Source organism: Porites lutea, chromosome 5 (assembly GCF_958299795.1).
Source record: "Porites lutea chromosome 5, jaPorLute2.1, whole genome shotgun sequence".
Classification (NCBI taxonomy): domain Eukaryota; kingdom Metazoa; phylum Cnidaria; class Anthozoa; order Scleractinia; family Poritidae; genus Porites; species Porites lutea.
Window position 1 is genome coordinate 38,398,876 of NC_133205.1, and position 6,637 is coordinate 38,405,512.

At 39.8% G+C, this 6,637-nt stretch overlaps 1 pseudogene; it reads right to left on the reverse strand.

Moving 5' to 3' along the window:
* LOC140938347 (uncharacterized) overlaps positions 1-6,637 on the reverse strand; it is a 26,069-nt pseudogene continuing 19,432 nt past the window's right edge.

The window sequence follows — 6,637 nt, forward strand, 5'->3', positions numbered from 1 at the left end:
TCAGACTTGTGATTCGTCTAAGAAAGGGTGTTCATCACTTGCTCTCTCTGTTGGGCTCTTCCGTCGAGGAATAGCATAATGCCAGTCCACGGGTCTCATATAATCCTCATCAACAGCATTTGCTCCGGATAAATCGCGTGTGCTCTGGTCTTGATAATTTCCAATGTTACATAGAGCATTCTCATAATTCCAATTTACAGTTTTTTGGTCATGTCGATCAGCATTAGTTAGGGGAATTGCATAATGCCCAACCACAGGTTTCATGTACCTTATTTCATCCGATGGTGTACCATCACGCGTTATCGTTCCTTGCACATTAGGCCTCAAAGCAAGCATCATGTAATTTTCTTCATTTCTTGCTTTGTTTTCGCGTTGCTTTAATCGTTGGTCAACTTGACCAGCAAGACTTGCATAATAGAGGTCTCGACCTCCCCGAGGAACAGCGTAATGTTTTCTTTCACTTTGATCATGTAGAACAATGTTTGTTAAGATATTTCCTCCTTTGCTATTGATATCAACAGCATGACGACAAGGACTGGTCTCTTGAGTCAATGTCTCCATTGCAGAGTTTTCTATATCTTCTGGAATGGTTTCATATATTGGGTCTTCGTGATATGCTGGGTTTTCAAACCTTGTATTAATTTTACTGTCTTTAGGCTTCCTCTGCTGTTTTCTGTGAGAGAAAGTAACATTTCATAAGTAGAAAAGGTTTAAATAATTTTGCTCTTTCATTCTTAGAAGATAATTGGAGTCTCTTCACTGCTCCACAGGATTAGACGGTAGGTCAACTGTCTTCAAAAATACCTCATCTAAAAACATCAATTGATAAGTTGGAGAAGACCCTCAGATCTTGGTTTCTAAGTGTACTAATATAAATGCCACCAGAATTTCTTATATTTTTGACACCAAATCGTCAGCGATAGCACTTTACTCCTTTCTCCTGCTATCATCAATATTTATGACCGTCTTCACCTTCCTCTCGTTTCAAGTCGTCATTATCAAAATGGTTTTCATCGTGCTGGCAAATTACTTGAAGATGATCTTTATTATGATTAGTTTAACCCTTATAATTTAATTCTTTTTATCATCTAAAGACCAATTAATGAAATACCAGCTAAGCCTTCGTGCGAAAAATTGATATGTAATATCGCAGTTGCTATAGCTACGTAGTAAATCGCGACTTTCGCAGGAAAAAGACATCTAAGTGGTTTGTTATTTCATTGGCGCTTAAGTAATAAATACCGTAAAATTCAGAAAATAAGCCCCTCCATGTAAAAGCTCCTCCAAATATAAGCGCCCCAAACCGGTAACGCAAAAAACCCTCCATTAAATCACCCCTCCAAATATAAGCCCCCCGGGGGCTTGTACTTGGAGAATTGCCGTCAAATACAAAGTAAAACAAAGCAAAAACGGTAAATTACTTCCAACTATAAGGCTAGCCCAATCGATTTTGAAACGCAAACCCCTCCGAATATAAACCCCTCCAAAAATAAGCCCCTCAAAAAGGGGTCTTTGAAAAATATAAGCCCCGCCCGAAGCTTATTTTCGGGATTTTACGGTATAATATTACATGGCCGCGGGGAGATTTCTCTTGGTGTGTTCAAAAATACGACACTAGAAGAAACGTTTTGTATCTCCGCGCAGCCATGTAATATCCTTATTGCCAACTGCTATATTAGTTTTTTTTTGGGGGGGGGGGGTGGGGATCAAAATCGTATACAACAGTTATACCTAAAGACTACGCTGCTACAGCTGGTATAAAACTGTAACAAAGGTACAACACAAAAAAGTTTTAGCGGCCCATATCTCTTTTAACTTTTATTAATGGCCAAGACATAGGTCATTTCCCTGACTAATTTATGGAACTGCATAAGCCCAGTTCTTGTTGTCTCCTAAACCGATTATGGCTCCACGGTCTGTGGAAAAAAAACTAGTATTTTTAAGCTTATTGCTCAGGCGTTTCCAGAATTTTAGGTCATGACATGTTTATCTTACCTCCTCATTCTGTAAACAATAAATCCCATCAACAGTCCCATGACAACAAAGGTGACGCCAACTCCAGCTGCTATGGGTCCTACAGATGGACCCTTCTCGTATGTGGATTCTGCTCCGTTAGGCTTATTTGGCTTTTCTACAACCGAAAAACCAGAGACAGAGAGTAAAATGAGACATAGGAATTGATTAAATTGCATAATACGAAAAAAAAGTTCAAACGAACAGAAGCCTTTATAAAACAAGGACACACTGCAATTGTTTTCTGTAAAATATGGATAACCGAACAAACAAATTTTGGAGAGACTATCAGAATGCATTGGTAGAGATTTCATAAAGTCTCTGTAGATCAGTAGTTTACAATGGTTTTTAAAGAACTTTGAAGAGAGTCCTCGCTAGGTTCCTTGCCAGAGCTAGCATTGATCAATTAATGGCTGGCTGAACTAGACGGATTTTAAGAGAAAAGACGGAATGCAAGTAGTCTAAAGGAGTAGGGAGAAAGCTAACAGGAGAGAACAGTTTTAATAGACCACTAGCTGTACCGACATTAGCTTTACAACTATAGTTTGATGATCATTGAAGAGTCTGCAGCACTCACTGCAGTGCAAACTTCAGCCGTCTTGGGTATTACGTGAAAGAGAATTCCCTTTCTCGTTGAGTTCAGAAGGCTTTTTGCAGTTTAATCAAAATGAAATAGAAAAGCCGAAGACTCTGCGTCATACTAATAAAGGAGACTGAAATAACATTTTTCCTAGCCTGCGAACAGCAGACGCATTTCCGGTCTGCTGTTCGCAGGCTACAGTTTTCCCGGACAGTAATGTGTAGTTTCTAAAGCAGCCTCTAGATAAACGCTAGTTATTTTTATATTTTCATACCTGTAGGTCTGTTTTTAGGGAGAATTGATTGGATTGCCCCGCCGAAATCTTCTTCAATGCTTTGTTTATTTTCTTCAACCATTTGAATAATGTCTTTGACTGATGCGACTTCAGGAGCCTTTCCATCATCAGATGGAAACAATACAGCAAATTCGACATCATAACGATTGACGTTGGCCAACGACGCTCCAATAACAATTACATCTGAGGACTCAAAGTACGCTTCTTTTTCCGACCGCCTAGTTCTTCCTGACGGGCTGCAAACGCAACGATACGAAAGTAAAGTTGAGAAATCACTGGTTAGTGTGGTTATACAGTTAAATTATCTATCTTGTATAGGTCATAACATTATATTTATCTGTAATGTTGCTTGGCACACGTGTCATGTTATATCATGTATGATATAACATGACACGGTTTGTGAGCTAGGAACTTTGCTACTGTTTAAAAGGTGTTTATTTCAAAATTTGCCTTCGGGCCCGGAAAGTTACCGGGCCTTTCGAGAAACGGGCCCCTGTACCGATGTTCAAATCGTTGCCTTGGTCTACCTGAGGTGAGTTTGGCGGTTCCTTATAGTTTAAAGCTCTTTCAAAGTATTCCTTCTTCCTATAAATCTCCTTGTCTTCTGTCCTGAGCAACACTTCAGCTTCATTTATCACTGGCTCAAAAGTGCTCTCGAATCTTCCACTCAACTTCCTTGTAGACTCGTACAAAGCCTCCACCTCACCATTCCTTTTGGCGTTATCAGCACACCCAACCTAGGAGCCCACGTACACCCTGTTCTCTTCTACAGTTTCTATTCACTCCCTCAGCCTGGATCTTTTCCTCCGTTCTTTGCACAATTGCCTCCCAAGTATCCTGTAATTCTCCATGAAAGTTGTCTTTCACCTCATGAGTTTGTCTCACTAACACTGTATAACTAGCTATAACTGTGACCTGCTACCAACTTGAGTTTAACCTGGCCCTGATGTCTTTCTCGGACTTTGGTTTCCATTTTAACAGACTGCTTTTAGCATCATTTGACAGGATTAACCAACCACTCTCTCAAAGCGGTCACCTTGATCCATTCCGGAGGGCTAATACCTGTGGTTATCCCAATTTCCACACGCGAGTTCCATCTCATCTTACTCACCCACCATACCTCTTCGTTTCATTAACCACCTGGGAACCACTTGTCATTCTCACTGCATAACGTTTCGCATACGCTTTTGACGATAGTAATTTCATCGGAGGTTTTGGCGCCATTCTTTGCCTGGCATAGTGGCAACACTAGTCTCGGTTTCGTAATGAGGGAGTGGATTTCAGCCACTGCCTAACCTCCAATCTTTAGGATTAGAGTCACTCTTTCTCTAGGCTCTACCATTCGATCTATTGGGCATGGGTCGCCTTATTATGAATATCAGATACTCCATGCAGGCGACATCGCTCTCAGGGTAATAGCGACAAGCAGACTATCCCACCACGATAAAGTGTTGATCCCATCGGAATTGTTGTTTTATAATCTTCTAAAAAACACATAGCACTGTAGCATACTCTTTTTGCTTATACTAAGAAAGCTGTACCTGAAATATATACATAGATACTGTTTATTCAAAATTTCTAAATTTAGGTAGTTCAAAAATAACTAACTAATGGTAACTCTGTTTTCTTTTATTAAAACACTTCAGAAATTAAAGGAAGCTAATGAAGGATAATTCGTTTACGCTACGGTGGTAGATTAAAGCCTCGTTAAAAAACTCCCATTTGTCCCATAATATTTGCATTGAAAAATTTTCAGCCTGAAAATATGCCTTGTTTATGTGCATTTACATCTTCAAAGCATTCATAGTCTCAGAATGCTTTTAATCCGAGTTTTAATAAAACCTAGAACACGGAACAGTCCGCATCACTCCGGATCGTACCGAATAGAAAAAAAAAACTAGCAGAGCACTGAATATTTTAAGTTTACATATTAACATTATGGCTTCTGTTTGTCTGTTTCCAGGTCCGGTGGTGTTTCGGGTCTTAGTCTTTACATAGAAGACATGTTTATAGCAGTTGTTGTTGTCATCCTTCAAATTTTTCTCCTGTTCTTTTTTTCTTTTTTTGAGGTATTTGATCGTCCATTTCGTCTTTGTACTACAGTATGTGAAATCTTCCGCTATTTTGTGCAGCTCCTACATTGCCATTAACAGCTGAGCTACTGCGCCGCTTGTCCCTTTTCTGTCGACATCAAGTATAATTGACGGCACTTTTCTGTTCATTCACTTTTTTATTTGTTTGTGTCCTCCAAGACTGCTCGCTATCACGATGAAAAAAAAGTCGTCGAAAGTATCCACTGAAAGACAGAGATCTTCACTAGACTTCTAAGTTTTTGAGAGCAGCAAATGAACCTTTATTTTTATGGCACATGAACAAGCAATCATGGTGATATATCACACCTTGTACATATTCCACTTGTGCAAAAGAACTTGGTGCAAGCGTTTGCAATTGCTGTCTGAAACAATGTTTCCCTCCATTTATTCTAAAGTAAAGAAAATAAAAATAAACTTTACATAATAAACTTTCCATTATGATATAACTATGAGGAAATGATCATCGTTGAAAAGCTTGGGGCATCAGTAGTATAAAACCTAGGGTCGGACGTAAAAACTAACATCTGAGATTCTGTCGAGCACGCTAGCAAACAGGGAATTGAACTGACGACTCTCCCGTAGACGGTGCAGTGCAGGAATGAAGGTCGCGCCTTTGGCTAAATGGCCGAGTTCAAAATGAACTCGGCCATTTTTTGATAAAGCTAGCGTAGCACCCGAATCACTGAATGTCATCATGATTTTATCTGCATTCATGTAAAAGCACCTTTAAGATGGGTGTACTTGTCAAACACCAAATCCGCCTCGAATTCCACTGAATGCACCCGAATCACTGAATGTCATCATGATTTTATCTGCATTCATGTAAAAGCACCTTTAAGATGGGTGTACTTGTCAAACACCAAATCCGCCTCGAATTCCAGAATTTTACACCCTCACTAAGATACACAAGCCGTCCCCGGTCGGCAGACCGATAGTATCAGGGTGTGATGGCCCAACAGAGAAATTATCATCATTTGTCGACAAACTCCTTCAGCCAATAGCACAACAACAAAAGTCGTATCTTAAAGATACTACCGACTTCGTCAATTTCATAGAAAATACGAAAGTCCCAGCGGACGTCATACTTGTTTCAATGGACGTTACGAGCTTGTATACAAATATACCACAAGAGGAGGGAATAGACACGGTATGCAGAGCATACGAAATATTCTATAGAAACGAACCTCCTATCCCTACACAACTACTGAAACGAGCGCTCAGGCTAATTCTACAAGAAAATTCTTTCCAGTTTAATGGAAAAAACTACCTTCAAACACATGGTACGGCCATGGGCACGAAAATGGCAGTCGCCTTTTCTAATATATTCATGAACAAGGTAGAGACAGAAATTCTTAGCCAAAGCCTTTTTAAACCGCTCGTTTGGAAACGTTACATAGACGACATCTTCTCGCTCTGGACTACAAACAGAGACAGAATAGAACACTTCATTGAACAAGCAAACAATCATCACCCTACGATCAAATTTACGGCTGAAATTTCCGATAAGGAAACAACATTCCTGGACACCTACATCTACAAAGGGGAAAGATTCGAAAGAGACGCAATCCTTGATGTGCGTACTCATTTCAAACCAACTGAGACATTTCAGTACACCCATTTTGCTTCCTGTCACCCGCAAGGAGTTAAAAAAGGCTT